The sequence below is a fragment of the Plecotus auritus genome, assembly GCF_963455305.1.
Source record: "Plecotus auritus genome assembly, chromosome: 2".
Taxonomy (NCBI): domain Eukaryota; kingdom Metazoa; phylum Chordata; class Mammalia; order Chiroptera; family Vespertilionidae; genus Plecotus; species Plecotus auritus.
Window position 1 is genome coordinate 161,970,321 of NC_137771.1, and position 25,049 is coordinate 161,995,369.

At 38.6% G+C, this 25,049-nt stretch overlaps 1 protein-coding gene across 24 annotated transcripts in view; it reads right to left on the minus strand.

Moving 5' to 3' along the window:
- ZBTB20 (zinc finger and BTB domain containing 20) overlaps positions 1-25,049 on the minus strand; it is a 913,066-nt gene that overhangs the window by 250,481 nt on the left and 637,536 nt on the right. For 10 of the 24 annotated variants that reach the window (XM_080655530.1, XM_080655537.1, XM_080655533.1 and 7 more), the window contains one exon: positions 5,412-5,511. The exons of the other annotated variants lie outside the window; for them this stretch is intronic. The gene's annotated coding sequence lies outside the window, so the exon portion shown is untranslated. The remainder of the gene's footprint in view (positions 1-5,411; positions 5,512-25,049) is intronic. 24 annotated transcript variants of the gene reach the window in all.

Consider the following 25,049-nt stretch of genomic DNA (forward strand, 5'->3'; position numbering starts at 1 on the left):
TTAACCCAACCAAGATGGCTACGGCCACAGAGAGCAGGAGGGAGGCTTGGGTTTCCCCGGGGATCGAGGAAGCCAAGCTTTCCGCACATCACCTCCGCTTAAGGCTACAAAGTTTCAATTACAGAAGATAAATAAATTCCAACAGAAATGGCTGCCGCCAGGGAGCGAATACATTACTTATTCCCTACTGAGCAGAAGGCTTGGCTCCACTCCAGGCTACAAAGTTTCAATTGTAGAAGATAAATAAACCCCAGATATCAGGGTCTCCGCTTGGGTCACCGAGGGGCATGGCCGGCCTGAAAAACACCACAGGCCTCTTGCCCAGGCCGATCCACGCCCCAAGGGAACCCCCACCCTGATCCGGGACACCCTTCAGGGCAAACCAGCTGGCCCCCACCTGTGCACCAGGCCTCTATCCCATCTAATAAGAGAGTAATATGCAGATTGACCATCACTCCAACACACAAGATGGCTGCCCTCATGTGGTCAAAGATCCTGCCCCATGTGGACACAAGATGGCCAACACAAGATGGCTGGCAAGGAGGGCAGTTGGAAGGGATCAGGCCTGCAAGGGAGGGCAGTTGTGGGTGATCAGGCCAGCAGGGAGGGGGGGGGCAGTTGGGAGAGACCAGGCCTGCAAGGGAGGGCAGTTGGAGGTGATCAAGCCTGCAGGGGAGGGCAGTTAGGGGTGACCAGGCCGGCAGAAGAGGGAAGTTGGGGGCGACCAGGCCTGCAGGTGAGCAGTTAGGCATCAATCAGGCTGGCAGGGGAGTGGTTAGGAGGTGATCAGGCTGGCAGGCAGAAGCGGTTAGGGATAATCAGGCAGGCAGGCAGGCGAGCAGTTGGGAGCCAGCAGTCCTGGATTGTGTGAGGGATGTCCCAGATTGGAGAGGGTACAGGCTGGGCTGAGGGACACCCCTGCCCCCGTGCACGAATTTCGTGCACCGGGCGTCTAGTTGAGTATAAAAATCAAAAACAACAACAAAAGTAGTTAGGTATACATATAGAAATGTTAGCATCATCACTAAAGAAACAGATAAGTCACCTATAGATTTTAAGAGGAGTAAAATCCATGCACCAGGTCACAAAAAATATTTCAAGATTTTTTTTTCCATTTAAAACCATATAAAACAAATGCTATCATAATATTGCAATTAAATTCAGAATCAGTAATAGAAATAAAGCAAACGTCTTTAGAAAGGGAAAAGACACACTTCTAAATAACTCAAGGGGTAAAAAATCAACCAAAGCAGGCTTTATAACATATTTAATACTGAACAATACTACATATCAAAACATGTTAATCAGAAACTTGAAGAAATTAGAGACTGAAATTCATTTTTAAAAATAATAAAAGTATTGAATTTAAATGAGCAATAATTCAACTCAGGAAAGAAAAATGGTCTAAAATATAAGAAAGTAGAATGAAGATAACAATGTTGATGAAAGCAGAAAGTAATGATAAAAAATATAAAAAAGAAACACACAATAAAGTAGATAAGCAAAATCAAAACCCAGATTTTGAGAAAAGGAAATAAAGCAGAATAAGGACTAACAACTAGTAAAGAAAGAGAAAAGGCTTATATGAATAATATTAGGAATAAGAGGGGGCATAGAGATAAAATTAAGAATCATCAGACTGTTATAATAAACAATTTTATGCAAATAAATGTAAAAGTGTAGATTAACTATTAATTGCACATTTTTTCTGAAAAAACAAACAAACAAAAAAACTTCCCAAAAATGACTTAAGAGGAAATAGAACACTTGCATAAAGCAATAACCATGGAAGTAATTGCACTGATAATAAAAATCCACCATACACTACTTATTCCCTACTGACAGACAATGCCAGGTCCAAATGATTTTAGAGGCAAATTTAACCAATTCTTTAGAATACATAATCCTTGTAATATAAAACCAGTTTCAGAAATAGAAAGAAAGAAATGCTGCTCAACTTATTTTATGAGGCTGGTATTACTATGACACCAAAACTCTACAATAACAGTTTAAAAAGGAAAATTAAAAACAAATCTTCCCCTGCAAACAAACTACATAAAATATCAGCAAATTAAACTCAACAGTGGATTAAAAAACACATCAAGACCAAGTAAATTTTTCTCCAGGAATTTAAGAAATATTTAATATCAGGAAATAAATTAATTGATGTCATATAAAATATTAGAATATTCATGGAAAATTTTATATTATTAATGCATAAAATGCATTATATATTTTTATGATTAAAAATGCTAGCAAATTATAAACAGACTAGAGGCCCAGTGCAGGAATTTGTGCATGGGTGGGGTCCGGCTGGCCGGCCCCATTTGGGCAGATTGGGGCTGGGCCTGTCAGGAGGAGGAGATGGCGGGAGGTTGGCCGGCTGGCCCACCCCGATCAGGGCCCAATCAGGGCCAAGCTGGCTGGGGGAAGGAGCCACAGGTGATTGGCCAGTGGGCCCTGCCTCCAATTAGGGTTGGGGGGCTTGATCAGGGGTGGCCCACCGGGGGGAGGGGCTGCAGGCCTATCATGGTGGGGTGGGCTGATTGGGGGTGGGGCTGCCCAGGGGGAAGGGAGTGGACATTTGGCAGGTGGCCCCACTCTTGATTGGGGTGTGAGAGTCCAATCAAGGGCAGGTTGGCAGTGGGGAGGGGCCGAGAGGTTGGCCCGTTTGCTGGCCACAGTGGGTGTCATAGCAACCAGTTGTTATGGTCGTTATGGCTGTTAGGGTCGCTGGCTTTTTATATATATATAGATAGATGGTGAAAATTCCCTTGACACAATAGTTTTGATTTATCAAAAATCCTTAAGCAAATATCAGATTTCCAAAACCTTGTTATTAAAGTGAGAAATGGAACAGATATGCCTATTATCACAGTTTGTATTCAACCCTGTATAGAAATCCTAGTTATGCAAACCTGTATAGAAATCCTAGTTATGCAATGACAGGAAAAGGAAATTGAGCATTTACGAATTGAAATTTAAGGGGAACAGCTGTCATTATTTACTGATGGCATATGAGTCGATGCAGAAAACCTAAGAGAATTTCCAGTTTAGTCTGTAGAATTAATAAGAGAGTTCAGCAAAGTGGCTAAATATTCATCAATAATAACCGGTAAACAATGAAATAAAAACAGATTCTATATGTAATAGACAAAATAGGTTCAAACAAGACCTGTAGGTTGAAAACTATAAAACATTAAGGAACATGAAGAAAGATCTCATTAAGTAGAGGAATGCAGTGTGTTAATTGACATTTTTTTATAACATTGTTTTACAATCCTCTGAGTATTCTCTAAAGTCAAGGTAATTACAAATAAAATTCAGCAGGGCTTTTGTCAAACTTGACTAGCTAACCCTAAAATTCATATTGGATTGCAAAAGGCCAAGAGGACTTTAAAGAAAACAAGGCAGAGATTTACCTCACTAAATAACTAGAATGTTATAAAGTTTTGGTAATTAAGGCACCACAGTGTTAGTGTAAAAGTAGAGCAACAGTCCACTGATGAAATAAAGATACTAAAAACAGATTTGATGTAGGGGAAAGATTGCATTGTAAATTATTGGTAAGGATGACTAATTAGATAAATGGTGGAATAATAAGGTTAATCACATGAAAAATAATTTAAATAGGGTGTATGTAAGATACCATATACAAAACAAATGCCAAGAAGATTAAAGATCTAGAAAGGCAAAATTTTAAAACTATTAGAATAACTATAGGAAGGTTAAATGGAAGGATTTCTTAAATGATATAAAAGCACACATTATAAAGGAAAATACAAATAAACATAACTGATTTAAATGAGAAGCTCTTTAAAAAATGCTAGTACAGACACATTTAAAAGAGCAATTACAAATTGGGAAGCAATATTTGTATTCTATATTGCTCAAAGGATGGGAATCCAGAATATTACAACAACAAAAACCAAAATTAAAAGCCATCCAAACAATAATAGCAAACAAAAAACCCAATAGAAAGATTGGGCAAAAATACAAATAGGCAAAATACATGAGCAAATCAGAATGGATTGTAAGTGAAAAAATTTTTAAATGAGATATTATTTAATACCCAATTGCCTGACAAAATTTGAAGTCTTCCCATTCCAAATGTGAAGCACATGGAGAAGCTCTCAAAGATTGCTCGTGAGAATATAAATTGATACTGTCACATTGAAGAGAAGTTTTATAATCCAATCCCTAATAAAGTTGAAAATGCATTGCCTCTTAAAATTTAGCAATTCCTCTATGTGTTTAAACATGTATAAACATTTTAGCTGCAGTATTGGTTGTGATTAGGAAACACTGGAAATAATGTCTAACAATGAGAGACTCAACAAATAAATTCTAGTTTTGCATTTTATATAAGCCCTAATATATGGCTTATGTAAAATTATTCTTGATTACAGAGGCCAGAATAGATTTGCTTTTTTAGAAACCTTTTGTTAAAGCTTTAAGAATATCACCTGCAAGGAGACATGAGGGACCTTCCTAGGGTGTGATGAATGTTTTGTATCTTGGATTAGATGTTATCACATGGATGTATATTTACATAAGCACTCATCAAGCTATACATTTCATTTGTGCACTTCAGTATTTATGACTTATAATGGAAAAATAAGCCGAAACCGGTTTGGCTCGGTGTATAGAGCATCGGCCTGCGGACTGAAGGGTCCCGGGTTCGATTCCGGTCAAGGGCATGTATCTTGGTTGCAGGCACATCCCCAGTGGGGAGTGTGCAGGAGGCAGCTGATAGATGTTTCTCTCTCATCGATGTTTCTAGCTCTCTATCCCTCTCCCTTCCTCTCTGTAAAATATCAATAAAATATATTTTAAAAAAAAAGAAAAAGAAAAGATAAAAATGGTTCAAAATAAGTGTTCAAAATTAATTAAGCATTGTTTAACCTGGGTGCTGAATTCTTGCATGCTCACATTATTCCTTATACTTTCATGTGTTTGAAATACTTTACATTAAGAGAATTGATAAGAGAAGGACTACTGCTTTTCCTAACTAGAATTAATCAAGGTAACAGAACACACCAGTGTGACCTTCTCTTCACTGTCCCTGACAACATATCCCAATATTGGAGGAATCAATAAGCACTTCATAGTCAAACATACTTACAAAGTGATCATTTTGTTGAAGCAAAAGCAAAACTCAATTAACTTCTTGACTGCCTGTAGAATCTAGGCTTTCTTAAGTGAGTGCTTAAGTGAGTGACCAGCAGCATATATTCTTGTTACGATGCTACCAATGCACAAAAACATCCTCCATTTAGATCTTGCAACTGATCAAGGGAATGCACTGCCTTGGACTTTTCTGATGTGAATCAACAGGTGGTTCGGCATCAATATAGCTATTATTTTTGTGGGTTTCACCTTTGGTTTCAGAAAAGAAAAAGAGAAAATACCTTTTCAATGCAGTATTTCAAGTCGACCACATGGAAAGCAAGGTTTTATTCCAGCCAATTCTCTTTCTCTCAAAACGTGGAGGAAAAGCGCCAGTCACTGCTACTCTCACCACCAGCCATGGTACAGATGTTTGGAAAATGCAAAAATGGAGAAATGAAACAAAGAGAAAACCCTCAAAAATAAGTTTTGCATAAATGAAAAATAGGGTATATAATTATCATAGCTACTACAAAAAGGTAAATGCATTTTTTATTTATCCCCTTGTATTAAACTAAAAGAACCAAAACAAACAAAACCATTGATGTTTTGACTTAATCAGTGTTTTGTTGAAAATGGCAATTATGAGAACCAACCAAAACATGGCTAACAAGTGGGAATAAAGAACAGATTTCTTTTAATCTAATAAAAGGTCTTTTATCTCTAAGAATGTTAGAAGATGACCTATTTAAATGAGTACTTACTAAAGGAACAGACACATTTTAAAATATTTGTTTTCAGGTGCCTAAATGGAAATGGAGTATTTCTTTGAAATCTTGTGAAAGAAAAAAAAATTAATTGAAATAATACCAGTTCCTTATATTACTCAGATAAAACACAGTTTAGGAAGAAATATCTCCAAATGATTCAAATATATATCCCTAAGTTGGCTTAGCCAGTTCATAGCCCTAGTTATTCCAAAAGCAAATATTCTACTAGATTTAAGCACATCAATGTAAATCACTCACATAAGACTGTCCTGTTTAAAGAAAGTTTTTAAATTTTTAATTTAATTTCTGATAGTATTGTCTGAATTGAAAGTCGGATCTTGACTTAGGTACAACTCTGCCACAATCCTGTTGTGTGTCTTTGCTGATGTAATTAAACATATCTTTGCATCTCAGTATCCACATCCCTAATGTGCGAGTGTGATATAGTCATAGTCCTGCCACCAGGTTCCTTTCTTGTCCTAAAAGCTTATGAATCTAATGAAATTGCTCCAGCATAAGTATTTTTCTTTTCTTCCTTGCTTTCTTAAAATAAATAGACAAATAAACACTCAAGTAAGTAAATATATATTAAATCTAAGTAACAAATAAACTGATGAACAGTGGATCCAGAGATTCAAAGCATGGAACAGAGTGGGGCATCCCACAGGGAAGGCAGGGGAGGGTGGGTGGGTGGGAGGTAATCAACCAAAGACCTTGTATTCATAAATGCATAACCCATGGACACAGACAATAGGGTGCTGAAGGCCTGGGGTAGGGGGTGGGGTGAGGAGGGCAGGAGTGGGGTCAATGGGGGAAATAGGGGGACACAGGTAATACTTTCAACAATAAAAAATTATTTTAAAAAAACCACATACACATACACTAATTAGCTATCCTCTAAATAGGAAGCAAGGACATTTTTGTTGTTGTTGCCATTATCTATTCCCTAATGTGTATTTAAAAAGAGAGTTCCCATAAAGAAAGATTTTACTTTTTTTCCCTAAATCAAAAATAGCATATCGTTTCTTTGCCATTTAAGTTCTATTAAAAAAAGAAAACACAAAATCATTACAGAAATCCTATTAGGAACTTTCAAAAAAAGCAAAAGTCACTAAAACTCCATTTAAAATTTAAATCATTTGTTTCTGTTTTCTTTTGCAGAAATGTAAGTGCCGCCTCAAACTACTTTCATTTCCTTTTTCAGGGCCAATATATGTAGCTGTGTAAAACATAGTACCCTTTTCTCACACCCTTCCCACCTGTCTTCTGAGATAACAAAGCTGAGGTATAGATTACATTGGGAGATATTTGGGATGGGAGTAAAATATTTCATCTGGGAGATGGTACTATGGTCAACTTGCCAAATATAAAAGAAAGTTAAGCCCCATCACTACTTTGGCAAGAACTTTGGGTTCTCATGGCTATCCAACGATCATCATTTTTACACAAGACTTTAAAAAATGAAAGCACCTAGGGCACCAGCCAGAAAATGCCTGAGAATGCAAGTGTTTCCCTCAATATTTAAACCAGATAAGACACTATCAATGCGCCCTTAAGGAGTGGTCTAAAAGGAATACAGGGCACATGACACCTTGGTGAATAAAAGAAGCTCAGCTTTATGAAAAAAGGCCAAAGTGTGAGGGCAAATGTTCCATTGTTTCAAGGTCTGGTAGCCTATGGCACCAGCAGAGGCAGAATACTCAAGCAACAGGCAAGGCTCCTGTTACAGGGTCCATTTCGGGTCTGTGTGCTGATAAGCCTGAGACCCACCAGTGTGCACACTCTGGGGATACCATGGGTGGGTACCCCCCAGGGGTTGGAAGGCTCTTTAAACAGAAAGATAGGAGTCAGAAATACGGTAGCATAGTGTATGAGCACTCCCTGCTGGCAGTGGAGGTTGGAGATGAACCCGTGGTGTCTTAGGGCAGTGGTCAGCAAACTGCGGCTCCAGAGCCACGGTTTGCCACTCTGTTGACTAATGAGTTTGCCGACCACTGGGATAGGGGCTTAATCACACGAACAACAACAGCCTGTAATTATTGGAATCGAGAGTCTAGATCAGCGGTCGGCAAACTCATTAGTCAACAGAGTGGCATGTGGCTCGCGAGCCGCAGTTTGCCGACCACTGCCTTAGGGCTCTTGAAGGTTTCTGCGAGGAGGCTAATAGACATTCCTTGCTTTCAGGGGATAAGAGCATGGTTCTGATTAGGTTGAGACAGTTCCAGATGTTATGCTGAATGAGGAAGAGTTGAGGAGAGGCTACTGATGGAGGAACTCCAAGAACTGGCAAAAACTATGTGTGAAGCTGGTATATGATTTTCAGTAACATTTACGGCCATTAACATTTGATAAAGTATAGACAGGCCTATGTGTGGGCACATGTTTGGGGGGTTGAGAGGGCAGGGGAAGAATTGAATTTCTGTTCAGCTCCCTTTATCTCAGGAATGCTTGAGATGGTCTGAAGTGTTTGAGACATTTACAGTTTTACTAGGAAATCCCATCTATAACCCTGATGCAACTGCCTGGTGCATCTGCTACACCTGTGGTCAGCAAACTGCGGCTTACGAGCCACATGCGGCTCTTTGGCCCCTTGAGTGTGGCTCTTCCACAAAATACCATGGCCTGGGCGAGTCTATTTTGAAGAAGTGGCGTTAGAAGAAGTTTAAGTTTAAAAAATTTGGCTCTCAAAAGAAATTTCAACCATTGTACTGTTCATATTTGGCTCTGTTGACTAATGAATTTGCCAACCACTGCACTACACCACTGCACCTAAGCCTAGACAGGTGGTCCTTATTTATCTGACAGGCCTGGGCAATAACACTGGTATCTCCCCTGTGCTCTGCTCTGTTAGGGTTCTCCTGTATAATAAGATGAAGGTCAAAATGGCAGCCTGCTAAAAGCAGCAGTATTTTAGCGGCAGGAATAACTTGCTTGTCATCAACTTGTTAATGCAATAGTCAAGCATTTCTTTGACATGTACAGTATCAGCTATCTTCAAGAGATAAAGGGTCTAGAACAGGAAGATGCTGCAGATGCTTTAGCTCAGAGGAAGGCTTAGCAGAGCCAAAACGTCAGCAGGGTCTGTTTGTTCCATACTTTCCATCGAGCTCTGTGAAAGAAATGTTAGATGACTGCAATGACAAGTTTGTGACAAGCAAGTCATTTGTGCAACTGGTGCGCTCCTGTTTTTATCTGTTTACCATTCAGACGTGTGAATGCCATTACAAGCACTTACAGGATTTCTGGCTCCCATTAAGGGGAAATGGTTCCTACATGTTTAGAATTTTCTGCTTCAAAGAGAATTACTAAGCGATTATTTATCCCTGTGGTCACAGTGTCACACAAAAGCACACTCTTGAGTTGTCTTGTTGGACTCTGAATCATGACATTGAGTCCCGGGGACTGGATAGCTTGGAGCATCAGAAATTTCTCATTTAGTTTATTGGAGTGACTACAAAGCAAGCCTGTGAGATTCAATAAAATTGTGGCCAGCTTAAAATACCTTGCTCCTTTGCTCCGGGATCATTTATCATGGCCATATGCTTCAAGACACATAAACTCACTTGTAATGAATAGATCCCGAGAAGCCAAGGCCTGACTGAGTGGCGGACACTGACATGTGATCACACATGTGAGAATTTTTGGAACAAGGACTGCTTTAACTATTGAGAAGGGAATTTACATGGCTTCCTCCCTGTATTCTGGGGGTAACCAGGGGGCCCATCCAAATCCAGAAAATGCTGTCATTATAAAAATTAATATCATAATAGAACATTAACAGCTAGGGATCATCCTCTCTAAGGTTGACTTTTCCAGAGTAAATGGAGACTATGGCAGGTTTTGAATTATGAATTCAAGAATGCCCCCATTGGATTCTTCATCTGATATCAGTGACTGGCTTTTGGTGAGTCATCTTTACCCCTTGAGAGGGAAGATACAAAATAATAATGCCTATTCCTTGTTCACCTGTGGTCTCAGGGTCAATGTTATAAAAGAAGAGTGCATTCAGAACTCAAGAACAAGAGCAGTATATCCTAAAAGTCATGTATGTGCCTGTGATTTAAAATGTTTGTCTGTTGTTGGTACTGACTTTATAAATAATTCTAGCACTCACTCTTAAAGAACATGGAAGCATGAGGTTTGAAGGCAGGGAGACAGATGCTCTCATTATTTGGAGAAGCAGGGCAAAGCTGGACCTCAGGGTGAAGTGTCAGGACCTAACAGAAAGTCATGCCGTGAAGCGAGGCAGAGCTTCGTGTGGGTGACACAGAATGTTACAGAAATGGATGATAGTCATTGCTGAGTCAAGATTTTATTATTAACTAGAGGCCCTATGCACGAAATTCCTGCAAGAGCAGGCCTTCACAGCTCTGGCTGCCTCCACCCTCGCAGCCCCAGCTTCGTCCAGAAGGTCATCGTTTGGATGGTGGGTAGTCATTCCACTGTTCGGCTGTTCAGTCGATTTGCATATTACGCTTTTATTATTATAGATAATAATTCGCCAACACTACATGTGTTATACAATTTACACGTGCAATGTAATCTACCTAACTCGATGGTGTATGGGCAATCATTTTTTTCACATGTTGGAACTAAAAGTCAGAGAAATATAAATACTTTACCATCAATCTGTAAGTAGCAGAGATTTGAAATGAGTTTTCCCTTATCCAGAGCTCTTATCCTCTTAAACCACGAAAGAACTAGTCATTTCCACAGCCTTCCAAAGACTTTCCTCTTGAGTTTACTAGAAGACATTTTAATCTATAAATATAGCTACTCAAGAATTTGATTTAAAAGGACCAATGAGCATATCCTGGCTCCAGCTGTGTTGCCATCTTTCCAAGGCCTCTGGGAAAGCCAGCACCATCACAGCACCATCACGATGCCATTCCTTTAGCCCTGGCCTGGCCTGTTCCTGCTTTTATACCCTGGGGAGGAGGCGAAACTGATTTTAACCTAATCATGTATCTGTGCTGTGAATGCAGGGGGTTTGGCCATATCTTGTGTCCATGCCAATTCCTTTCTCACTCTTCATGTGGACAGCCTTTAGTTCACCCTACCCGCTGCTCCCATGCTACCTTCAGGGACCCTCCTTTTGTCACTTATCGGCTGTTCTTTTTAGGTGGGGGAAGGGACAGACATCTTTCTTACCATGACAGAGATTCCTGAAACAGTCTAAACTTCCAACTTTGCACAGAATGCATCATTTGTTCCGTCTTCTACTTTGTTTTCTTTAATGATAGCTTTGCCACAAGTTCCCATTCATGTGTAATTCAGAGCTATGTAAATCACACTGGTAAGCAAGACTCTGCTGCTACTCTATCTTAAAATGAATGTGTCCAAGAGGTGGAGACTTCTGAGTGAGGCATGTCTTCTGAATATTACCTGTCTAATGGTGGCTTTTCTTGTATGACTGGCTAAGAATAAGCTGAGGGAACTCTGTATCATTCCTTCTCCTCTTTTTAGTGTATGTTCAGAGTAGATTACAAGAGGCTTTAGCTCACACAAATTGAATGATATTTTAATGATATTTCCATCTTTTTTTTTTTAACTTGTAGTGGTTTCTCCAAGCATAAGATTCTTACTTAAACAGTACTCAAAAAGATACTATGCACAATGTTGAATCATTAGACCACAAGGCAATATGCAGGGGACCCAAATAACCTGTGGTCTGAGTCTTGATCTAGTACCCAAGTTTGTTCGTAGGGACCGCCACGTTCATGGGGCTCTCATCCTCACAGGCAACCCAAATAGACTCTTTTATTTGTACAAAATGTTCTTTCTGCCCTAAATGGTTGGCTCAGTGGATAGAGTGTCGGCCTGCGGACTGAAGGGTCCCAGGTTCGATTCCAGTCAAGGGCATGTACCTTGGTTGCGGGCACATCCCCAGTAGGGGGTGTGCAGGAGGCAGCTGATTGATGTTTCTAATTCTCTATACCTCTCCCTTCCTCTCTGTAAAAAAATCAATAAAAGTATATTTAAAAAAAATGTTCTTCCTGACATTGAACCTTAACCTGTGTTGCTAAAATTCTCCTCATGGCTTCTAGTTTTTTCTCACCCTATCTTTCAATCCCAAGAGCTTCAGGGAATTAACAGTTTAACAGTTCATTAAATTCCCACTGTACAGCCCATCTCCCCCCCAATCCATGGTAGAAAGGAAAGTTAGTGTACCTAGTTTTTCATTTCCACTTGGATGTAGATAACATGTGTGGCAAAGCATTCTTAATCTCGTTGGTTTTCTGTCCTATCCTGTGGAAATGTTGCTAGACAAGTTCAGGCAGACTTGACTGCTATAGCTATTTTAAAGAACCCTATGAATAATTATACCATGGCCACAGACATAACCCATTAATGTCATAGTACCTTGCACACACCTTTACTGCAATGTCTATTCCACTGCACTGTAGTTATCTACCTCCGGTCTGTCTCTCCCACCAGCCTATGAGCACTCTTCAGTGATAGACACTTACTTACCTGCCCATTTCTAGTTCCTAGAATAGTACTTGGCAAGTACAAAGAACTTGGTAGATTTTTTTTAACTAAGGGGGTCCTTTTCCCTAATTCCATTCTGTGAAAGTCTCTCCCTATTTTATAACAAATACCACCAACACATATTGGCTTCTTTTTAGAAATGAATCAAAAATACTTCAGCCCTGGCTAGTATGGCTCAGGAGCTGGTTGGAGTGTCATTCTATACACCAAAAGGTGGCAGGTTTCATTACCAGTCAGGGCACATACCCAGGTTGAGGTTTTGATCTTCTGTTGGGGCATGTATGGGAGGCAACCAATTGATGTTTCTCTCTCACTTCGATTTCTCTCTCTCTCTCTCTTCCAGGCTCTAAAATCAATAAAGATATAAAATTTTTTTAAAAAATACTTCAGTTAGTGCCATAGGAAGGGAATGGTTTAAGTTTAATGGATATTATTCCACTGATTTTTTAGAGAGAGAGGAAGGGAGAGGTAGAGGTAGAGAGAAACATCAATGTGAGAGAGACACATCGATTGGTTGCATCCTGCATGCACCACAATCAGCGCGGGGGAACCTGCAACCAAGATACGTGCCCTTGACCTGAATCAAACCCTGAATCCTTCAGTCCATGGGCCGATGCTTTATCTACTGAGCCATACAATTCCAAGAGATTCACATCCATCACCCAACATTCATCACTCTGGACACATAAATGATCACTGGGCCCATCACTGCTAGTTAAACTGGTAGCTTCCAGGCCACTATTACATGAGCAGAAACTGAAAAGTATATGCCTTATACCTATTGATGAGAAAGGATTTTGATTATTGAGAAACATACAGCTATTTCACCAGCTTATTTCCTCAAGAACAATGGCAATGGCCCCCATTCTGGTGCATGTACATCAGAAATTCAGTACTAACATTTTTTAAAATCCTCACCTGAGAATATGTTTTTACTGATTTTTAGAGAGCATAGAAAAGAGAGAGAAACATATTGATGTGAGAGAGAAACATCAATCAGTTGCCTCCTTGTACACACACTGACTGGGGATCAAACCCACAAACTTTTGGTGTAAGGGATAATGCTCCAACCAACTGAGCCACCAGGTCAGGGCCTAACATTGTTTTTAAAGTAGATCTTGAAGTGAGTACTAAGAAGCATTCCTTTAGTAGTTATAACACCTCTTACTTGGGATCCTTTTGAATTAAAAGCTAGCAAGTGGACATTTTAGGAAGGCGGAGGTAGTAATCATTATAAAATCATTCAATCCTTCAAAACTAAAAACAGGAATAGCAACTTTTTGGCCAAAAATAGAGAGGTCAGATCTCTGAATAAAGGTGTCTTGTGACTGGCACATAACACAGATCTGGAACTAGATAGGCCACTTACCTCTGTCTTTTGGGGTGGGATTGTGGGTCTTTATTTTAGTGGTGTCTCCACTAAGGCATCACAGAGACACTAACAAAGCTCATATCTACAATAACAGTAGATTCTATTTTATGTTAAGATAGACCTTTCCAACAACCCCTTTGAATGCGTTGTTGATTGCTAGCTATAGAGTCAAGCAGATCTTTCTTTTCTGGCAGGGGCAGCCAAAGCTGAAGACTTTTCTATATGTGCCTTCCCTGCTGAGGTGGGATCAGACATACTCCCATCATCTTCATTCTGCTGTGCTCATTTCTCTCATTTCACTCTGTGATCAGCAGACAAAATATACACTAGATAATAAAGAGCTGAAGAAGTTGCTAGGATTTAGGTAAGAGAAGATTTTAGGCAAGTTGCTTTAGGCAAGAGAAGATTTTAGTATTAACAAAAAGAGATGGTTAAATTGTAGCCCATCGAATTTCAAATACAATTCTAAATTGTGTCTAAAGTGATCCAAGAAAACCAAAAATTCCTCCTGTTCTTAGCTATTAATTCTGCAGACTGATTCTGTATTCTCATCTCATTCTTGTTTCTTCCTCTGCCCTGGAAAAGAATAGTGTCTAACATTAAATAAACAGTGTACAATAAAGAACAGATATAATGTATACTCTTAAATTCTGAATCCAGAGCAATAGGAGATTAAGTTCTTAGCCCAGTAGATGAGTCTTACTGGCTGTAATAGAGACAAGATTCATTCATGGAAGGTACTGAAAATGTTCTCTATTATATCTTAAGATAAAGTTTTGGTGGTATAAAAACCTTGTGGTTAATGTGGCGTGTTGGGTTTTTCTCCCTCCTCTCTGAGACCACAAAAACAGATCTAAGTACAGACAGAGGCAGAAGAGCATGTTTATTTCTTCATTAGAAGCTGTACATGTTACTATATTCCATTAAAAATGAGTTAGACAGAAAAATACCACATCCCTTGATGTATACCAGCTACAGATCCTTGTATACCTATACTTTTTCTTTTTGCTATTCTCTCAATACTCATGCTCAATTTTCCTTTTTGAGTTTGAGGCATGTCCTTATATTGCCAGATGATTTCTGGTGGTTGGAGCTCATGGGACATCCCTTTGTCCATGTAGTTCAAAACAAACTCCCAATGGCATTTCGCTTATCAACATGATGACTGAATGAACTTAAAAATTGACTGCTATATTATGATGTAAAACCTGGAGGCAGCATTTGTAACTGGTCAAATGAACTTTTAACCTTGCAAATGACTCATAATTATGAGGCAAATAAATCTGCATATTATCCTTTCTGAGGTATAGCTAAAGGTCCTGAGATTGTCTTCAGTGGTTGTACTGAAACTGCATTCTTAATGCTGTCCATTAGGCAGTTCATTTCTCAGTCCCAATTAGAGCTATCTTAAGATCTCAATGGTGTATAGCAAATGCTGGCAGCCCACATGAAAGCAAGTGCTCACATGTTAGGGACTTGACTTAAAAATCCAGACTGGGAAAGATCTGTCATTGGCATGAAGCTTGGGTGAATTCATTAAACTTTGAAATTCTTGCTGGTCCAGTGGGTTCAAGGGAGAAGCTATTATTAATGACTCCATCAAGGGGCAATAAGAGTTCCAGGATATTCCCATGGATGTCTGGACACCTGGATTATTTGATCTGAGCATGACCTAAACAAGTTCTTCCATATTTGTCCTAGGTTGAATGCAAATCTCCAAGATAAAACTGGTATCCGGTAAACTCCCTAGTTTCCTTGTTTCTTTCTTTAAAGTTCAGATTCTTGACACAAATATGGTCAAGGTTACAGGTGGGTTGAGAGCACACAGTAGTTCAGGAACAAAAATGTTGCAACTATTGGTTTCCCTTACAAACCTTGAAAGACCAATAGGTTATCTGGGGGAAGTTCATGGGAAAATTGACATAATAATGCTTTAATGGTTCAATTTAGAAATGGACCATTTCACTGGCCTAGCAGAGAGGACACTAAGAAACATTTGAAAATGTAAATAGTTTAGTTTAGAGAAATACCTTGTCTCTTCAACTAACTCATATATTTACATAGGAAGTCTATATACATTTAGCATAAAATAGGAACAATAATTTTGATCCAAACATCATAACCTAAGCAAAAAGAAATACCTAAAATATTTTTAAAATGTAATGCCTACATATGTAGCTATATACTATAAAACCACAGGATAAATATTGTAGAATGATGCTGTTTTCTTCAGTTTCATACCAGTATTTTTTAAAGATTCCTATTTTTTTATAGAGAGGGAAAATGACATCATAGAAAGGAATCAGACAGAGAAGTGTGGAGGGCAAATTGAGGATGCCCTCATACTGTCTACAAAGTGCTGCCAGTTGTGGAAGGATGTGACATGCTAAGATCATTCATTCGGATTCCTTACTGAGACACGAAGAGTGTGATGGCTAGAAGACACTGCATTTAAGTGCAGTTGCCAAGACCCCCAAATATTGACAGAGTGCCAGACTCTAAGATACTATTGATGTACACAGCGGCCACATCTCCAGACACCTCTCATAAGAGTCTTTAAATGTCACAGATAAATGAATTTTCATGAAACTGGGAGAGAGAAAGGAAGAGCAAGAAGAGAGAAAGAACACGGAACGAGAGGCAGGATAAGAAAAAAGGAAAGAAGAAAGTCACTCCCGTACCACTGACATAAAAGCATGTGGCAGCTCTCAAAAGTGCCTCACAAAGGATGTGAGATCAAGCCTTCCGAATGCATCCTGCTCCCAAAGCCCTCCAGTACCTTTCATAATTTCATTGTGTATTTACGAAGTTTAGGGAGATACATGCTATGGAATAGCTTTACTAAATGATTTCTGAACAAAATATAGTTCAAGTATAAATATTGCAAAACTTCTTTTAAAATTTCAAAATAAAGTAAGGGAACTACAGATGCAAATAATTATGAGGAAGTCTCCTAAGCAGTTCTTCACATACATTAGAGGTTAAAATTCAAGATGCCATGAAATTCACTTTTCACCAAGACACAGAAGTGTCCTCAGACAGTTTTCTTGCCAGAGTCCCACTAAAAGCAGTGACACCTAGTGGGTTTATTACAAGATATTGCCACTCCCTGCCTTTCCATAGAAAACAGCTGCCAGGGAAATACATGAGGTAAATCCATCACTTGATATATGATAACAGAAACCAGCCAGGGTTATAACCAGAACAACCAAGGGCTCCTTAGAAATCAAATGTAATTCAATATGTTTATATGTAAATGAAGCTTTTTCACTTGGGAAGTCATCTGCGGAGGGCACCTTCTCTTGACCTTCATGCACTGTCATTAAAAGCAACCACATTTTTGCCCTAACCGGTTTGGCTCAGTGGATAGAGCTTTGGCCTGTGGACTGTAAGGTCCCAGGTTCGATTTCGGTCAAGGGTATATACTTTGATTGCAGGCACATCCCCAGTAGGAGGTGTGCAGGAGGCAGCTAATCGATGTTTCTCTCTCATCGATGTTTCTAACTCTCTATCCCTCTCTCTTCCTCTCTGTAAAAAAAATCAATAAAATACATATTTTTTTAAAATCAACCACATTTTCAAAATTAGAATATGGCTTGTGTGTGCCTTTTTTTATTTTTCAGTATTAGGGTTGTACAATCTTCACATTTAACACAGGGCAATCATGCCAATGCCCACAAACAAAATTCTTCCTCCTATTCAAAAGCATATAGATAAAAAAAAAGTGTTTTAATCTGCTGCAAAATGGTTTTGAAAAGCCTCAGCTGCCTTTTTTGCTAGCATCCCATCAGTCCTTGGTATAAATGTTTTTTCTGTATCTGGCTCTCTCTGTCTTGGGTACCTGGGACATGAGCAGGTACTTGGAGAATAAAGTTCTAAAGCTCAACCATTCAAAAGGGATTTTGTTTTTGCATCAACTTCTCAATGATTTCTTAGTACTTTTCTTTTTTATATTAGGAGGTATAATGGAAGGATTTAGACTTCCTGCCATGGAAAAAATAATTATTTTCTCTGTTTTTAAAAGCTTTTATTTTGAGGACAAAATCAATTTTAACTCAAATGGAAATTGCAGTAAAATATCAGACACTGTAATCAGTGACTGCATTAAAACTTTCGAGAAGTATGCCAACTTCCATGTGAGGCTACAATTCAGTCAGATCACAAAGACATTATTCACTTTGCCTGTGGCTGTTCTGACATTTTATATAGTAAAATTAGAGCTCAAAACATTCATCTCTAATATGTTAACACATACATGCATACATATATACATACTATATGTACAGACATACATACAGTGATCTTTCAGCTGTGATCATATAATAAGCAGAGAGGTTTTGGTTTATTCCAGGCTAAGGTCTAGCAAACACATTTTAAAAAAGGGTACTGAATTTTTCTGGTTATAAAATTAAGAATATTTACTACATATTCAGTGACTAGCTAAACAACTGAGGTACACTTCTATAAGAAGTCCTGTGAAGTTGCTAAAAAAGAATAAAGTAGATGTATATGCTACATGACAAGATATAAGACATATATGGTACAATCCCTCTTGTGTGAATAAAATGAGGACACATATGCATACAAATATACTGGCATATACATAAATATACTTTTTTCTGAGAGGTTATACAAGACACTTTTGACTAGAGGGATCAAAATATTTCCTTTAATTTATGTATTTTTCTATTCCATTTGAATTTTCCAACTATCTGTTTACAAAAGAATGTCAATAAGGATATCTGAGTGGCAAGATTATGAAGAATTTTTCTCCTTTACTTTTCTCTGTATTAACAAACTTAATATACGATATTTTAGAAGGAAATATCTCCAAAATAAATCATATAAAAGTAATTCATGATAGTTATAAAAATTTGAAAGTGCTAGAAAAGCATAAATTAAGTTTTAAGAAACCCAACAACTTATACTTCTCTGATCCAACAATAACCACCATCGAATTTTCAGTGGGTTGTGTCCAGTTTGCAAAGTCCCTTTGTGCCTGGATTTTGGGAGTAAGAAAGATTCTTTTCATAGGTTTAGGTCAGGGGAGCCATTCTGCATTGTACCTTCCTAGACACCCTTCACTACCGCACTGCTTTTGTTAGGCAGTACCTTGTGGGGGCAGCACAGGCCATATGTGACACTTCTCCAAATTATCCAGATCTCTCCCTTCCTCTGGTATTACTCACTAAAAAGCATGATCCCTGTGCCACCTCATAATAATAGTACATGACATCCCATGATGGAGCAGAGGTGGCCCCATGGTGCCCCGCAGTTATTAGAGAGTTCTTGCTGGAATCGTTTTTGGAGGACTCAGAAATGCTCTATTCTTCTGAATACACAGTGATGCTTCCCTGCAAGGTACTTAGCCCTAGCACTTCTTCAAAAACTAAGGAAGCTGAGGGAAGTATATACTTAGTGATATTTCTCAGGCAATTGACCTAATGATTACAATACCTTTTAGTACTTCATTTGTTGAGGATCCTTTTCTGAAGAAGGGTATTAACCCTCTCTTCTATGTAAAGAACTGGTGTTATTATTCATCATTTAAATACCTTATCCTCCTTACAAAATTTAAGAATTTTCTCACCTTTGTTGCTGCTTTTATTGAAAATAAGACAATAATGACAAACATTATTTTTGTTATGTCTCATTCCCATTGTGCTTCCTATGGGTTGATGTTTGTGTACACTCTTGCCATTTAATTCGCAAACTTTTCTGTAGCTGTTCGTGTTATACTTATGAAATGTTGAAAAACTTGCCAAATGTCAGAAATCTTAAGAGGCAAGGGAAGACTCAAATCTGCATCAAGCTGATTCCAAACTTTCTTTAAGATCATCTTCCAGGTTAGGTTTACATGATGCCTTATTCAGAGGGCAAACCATGCATATCTTTGTAGGACTCTGTGTGTGCATGAGAGAGAGAGAGAGAGAGAGAGAGAGAGAGAGAGAGAGAGAGAGAGAGAGAGAGAGAGAGAAACAGAGAAAAGAGAACTCCAAATAAAATGTTATAAAATTTCTCTAGGACCTCATGTTCCTCACCTGTAAAATGGATAGCACCTACCCCAGAGGTTTATTGTGAGGACCAAATGAGATAATATAAGTGACAGCACTTAGTATACCTAAAATAAAACATTATCATTATTGCTATACAAGTTTCCCTTCTTTGCATAATGGATGTGTTCTAGGGAAGGTGATTATGAAAATGTATAGGCTTAACTTCTATTATCAAATCACAGAGCAATTACATTATGAAACCATAGGAAAAGATTTCTAACAGATTGAAATGAAGACTTGATGTACGGCAGGAGTTCAGGTGCAGGTTGGGTCTGTGAGAATTACACTGGAAGCAGTCTGTGTGTTGGCAGTACTTCCTAGGTCCTCTTATCTCCCTCTCCTCAGCTTCCTTGGTCTGGTAATTCCTGAATCTACTCCAGCAGTTTCCAGAGATGATTTCCTTCTTTTCCTTTCATTCAATACAATTTGTATGCAACAACAATACTTCACCTGATGGACCTACCCTACACTGATATAGAATAGTTAGAAAATTCCTTTAATTTGTGATTTCCAATTAGGTAAACTCATTAGTGTCCTTCATACTCTGTTTGGTTATAAATTTCTGTTATATATGAATCAACAATGCTTGTGTTACCTTCATCATATTCATTCTATTGAAAGGCTTCTGGGTCAGGAACCATGTCTTCTACTTTCTTGGAAACCCTACACTTACAGGTGAGTCCTATAAATAAAAAGAAACTTTAAATAATACTGACTTCACCTTCAAGTTATAACTAAGCCTGACTCTGGGCTTGAAGTGCTATTTTCTCCCCCTTGTCTCATCAGATATGAGTGTGTCGTGTTACTGACGGAGGCCAAGCTATATGCTCCCAGCATGCACTTCTTCCGAACAACCAGCTGAAACTTGCTGCTTGGATTTTCTTGTCGTACCGGGGACTTATTCTTAAATTAATGCTTTAAATATATTTTTCTCTCAGGACATCCTTTACTTGTGGAAAATATTCAGAAAGAATGGAATTTTAGAAATAAACCACATGTTACCAAGACCTTGGGGAAAGCAGTATTGTTTGAAAACATTGAAGCCAACTAATCAGGGGCACAAAAACCTTATTAAGTGCATCTGCTTTCTTATCTTTAGAGCTCAGGTAGGAAACAAGATTCAATCTTAGCATGCCAACAGGTATCTAGTGAGAGAGGTCAGCATACTCTATACCCTTACTGGGCAACTTGGATACATCAACTAGGAATATTCTTCATAAATGCTAAAGGAGACCACGCTCCAGATTATTTCACACATGACAGCTCTCTGGGAAGCCACCAGACACCTTCTCTGATTCTGAACCAATTCATACAAGCTGTTCTTATATTTTATTTAATATTTTGTCACAAGCGAACCACAGGATCTACTTAAGGCCGCCTTTATTTTACTGCTTGCCCATATCCCCACATCTGTCTGCTATCCCCCATTTTAGCACTTATTCATTATACAATAATGATCAAATGCATTAGGAGGATGGGTAGATAGATAGATGATTGATAAACAGGTTGATCAATAAATAGATAAATAATAAATAGCTAGCTAGATAAAATATGAGTAATGACCTCAAGAAATGGCTAAGGAAGGAGATTCCAGATAAAGAATCCTTCAAACTAAATATTGAAGAATAGAAGGGATTCAAAGTATAGACAGGAAATGGAAATCATTTTAACCACAATAATCTGCATGAACAGAAAGGTTATTATGCACTGGGAAAAGAAATCTTTTGGTTTGTGAAAGGAAGTAGCAAGAAGTAAAAATGGTGATTTTTAGGTAAATTAGGGCTAGATAACAGGGGAACTTCAGTGCCAATCAAAGAACATCTCTGTCAATAATCTAGGTTTGAAGAAAGTTCATGAAATAACCCACTGGCATCATAATTTCAGTAGAGGATGATAATATGTCACAACTGTGAGGTTTTGGGGTCCACAGGGAAGGTACTACATTAGGGATAGAAGAAGGGTACTCATGGCAAATGAGTATTACTCCAGCAAAGAGTCATCTATGGAAGCTTCATCTATCGAGGTTAATCATGTTACATGACATAAACAAGATTCTCACCAGCTCTTAATAACATTATCATTGGTCCTTCATTCTCAATAACAAATCCCATAGTTGCTAAGGGCTGATGCTGAGTCTGGCTCATATGAGAGAGGTGAGTATCCTGAGCAAATGTAAGATATCTACAGAAAAGTTTGACATTTGCTGTCATTTGACCTGAATAGAGCCAATATGTTCATGAATGACTGTTTTCATGCTTATGTCTAGTTCAGGTTCTCCCTAGGATATCAAAAGTCATTTCAGTGTATTTGGAACTCTGAAATATCCTTATATATCCTCGAAGGTTCACTGCTAAGTGTGTAGAACTCTTGGATTCTAGTCATCATAGAAACACCCCTTTCTCAGCACTTCCTATCTGCCCCTTTACTGCTCCTAATTCACTTACTGACTTCTGACATGCTTAATATTTTGTGTATTTGTTTATTTTCTGCCCTTCCCCTCCAAATATTAGCTCTTTGAAGAGTTTTTTATGTAGGTGTCTGTTTTGTTCACTGTTGTAACCTCAGCATCTAGAACAAATACTTGTTGAAAGACCACTTTTGACAATGAAAGCAAACTATTGAAGATGGTAAGCAAATATGAACTAGAGTGGGTTGGGGGGAAACTTTCTACATAAAACCTCCCTCCAGAAATTCATGTATCATATAATTCAAAAATATCTTCAGCTAGTAACTTCATGAACTAATTTTCTATAGAACTCAAAGCACTTTTAAACATGTTTCTATTACTTTCTTACTTATGGAAATAGTGATCTCATTACTTCCATTGTATAGAGATGCTCTGGGGGTACAGCAGATGAATTTGGGGTTTCTGACTCCAAGGGCTGGGTTCTATGTTCTGTTAATGAGATTTTAGAGCTTAACTGCACAGGCTACTAGAATTTAAACCAATAAATACTGCAATTAGCTTATGAACTCTGCTAGCACACAGCTTTCTCACAGAAACAAAAAAGTGAACAAAAACTAATAAACAGGAATAAAGAAAACAGAAAGGTGAACACCTTCAAAAGCTAAACATGGGTATTTCTTAATTTTAACTTTGAAATCCAGAATCTCTTTTTTTCATCATAATTGTATTGCACCCTATTGGCAGAGAGGAATAAGATTTAGTATAACATGCAAATGATGGTAGGTCAGCCAAAGCTCATCAAACTCTGGGAACATTATGGCTTCCCTTTCTTCAGATCCTCTTTTATCCTGAAAATATCTTCTGGATTAAAAATACTTCTCTAAGAGGGTAAATATATGAGATTATTAAAATCTAGAGGCCTGATGCATGAAGATTTGTGCAAGAATGGGCCTTCCTTCCCCTGGCTGCAGGCACCGCCGCCGCTCTGGACGGAGCTGCCTTTCCGCCTTCCCATGCTGCCCAGAGGCCCCAAGCGGCTGGGGTGGTGCGGAACACCTGTGTCATCGCCATGGCAACGACACAAGCATCCCATCCCTGGCCACTTGGTGCCTGTGTATGCAAATTAACCCACCATCTTTATTGGGTTAATTTGCATACTCACTCCTGATTGGCTGGTGAGTGTCATGAAAGTATGGTTAACTAGCATGTTACTCTTTTATTAGGTAGAGATAATAAGTATAATATAGTCACTTATTAGGTAATATGTATCAGGATTTTAAAGTGCCCAGATGATGTATTCAGTATGCATAGGATTATTAGCACTATGCAGAAGAAGACAGAATTAAGCTGATGATGTATGTTGAGTACTTGAGCATTCCTAAAAGAGAAGCCTTATTATATTTACTAATAAATTAGATGGCAGCAGCCTAATTTTTGTAAGATAAGCAACACATTCATACACTGGTCAGAAATTATAGCATCAGTCCAACAAAGGTATCCTCATATTTATAGTCAGAGTACTCACTGGAACAACCTAGAAGTCACAGAAAAGAGCAGTGATAGAAGCTCCTAAATGTGATTTGCCATTTCCTTTGTCCCATTATTGTTTTGGTAAACAGATAGCCAATGAGTTACCCATTCTGTGTAAGAATTTCTTCCTCTGGGTTCTGTTATTTGTTTGAGGCAATTATTTTAAAACCTGGAAGTAGAAAAGGAGTGTTGATTAATTGATAGATTCTTTCTTAATTAAACACCCAATATATTCTGGGTATTTTAGTATCATTAGAAAACAGAGGTATGGGTTTTAAAGAGAAATTTATATAACAAATTTAGAGGAGATGATGCTTGAGCTGAAACTTGAAGGTCAGGCAAAGACTAGAGAGGATAGAAAGGGACATCAGATAGAGATAACACACATAGAAACAACACAGATCAAGGCATAGTCTAGTCCAGTGGTCGGCAAACTCATTAGTCAACAGAGCCAAATATCAACAGTACAACGATTGATTGAAATTTCTTTTGAGAGCCAAATTTTTTAAACTTAAACTATATAGGTAGGTATATTGTTATTAACTTAATTAGGGTACTCCTAAGCTGGCCTTTGCTAAAAACTCAAGGGGCCAAAGAGCCGCATGTGGCTCACGAGCCGCAGTTTGCTGACCACTGGTCTAGTCCACTGAAGAAACTGCGGGTGGTTCCAGACAGAGCTGTGGTGACATTAGAACAGCAGGAAATGAGATTTCAGAGCTGGGTAGGGCCCTCCCAGGTGGTGAAGGAAGCACTACTTTGGATAAGGTGATCAAAGGAAGTTGAGGCCTCAATGAAGATAAAGGGTCAGCCAGGCAAAGCTGAAGAAGAGCCCTGCCTGCAGAGAACTGCATTGAGCAGACAATCAGGTCTGTTCCAAGAAGTGTTGAAAGGCCTGGGACTCTTCTTCCTAGTTGCAGAAATGAGCAGAACTATTCCAAACATGGTTCCCCTGACTGTTATCTAATCTGTTTTGTTGCCTCTGGAGCCATGGCTCTTTCCCATCAATGAATTCATTCAGTCCCTGTAATCAACTCTGATTAGTGTTGTTTAACATCAATCTTTCCTACTTTTTTTCAAAGAAAGATAGCAATCAGTTCTGCATACCCCTGCTTGTTAAAAGCAGCACCTCTCCTGCTGACTTACCATTCCTTTAATCAAAAGGGCAGGAGGAAGCAGTTGGGATTCACTTTTCTTTTTTTGTTGTTGTTGTTGTTTCAAAGTACACAAATGTCAACTTCCTCAAGGATGTTTGGCATCACTGACTTTAGTCATGTAACTACAAAGTTAGCTTAATCAAAAGGTTGCAGGCTGCC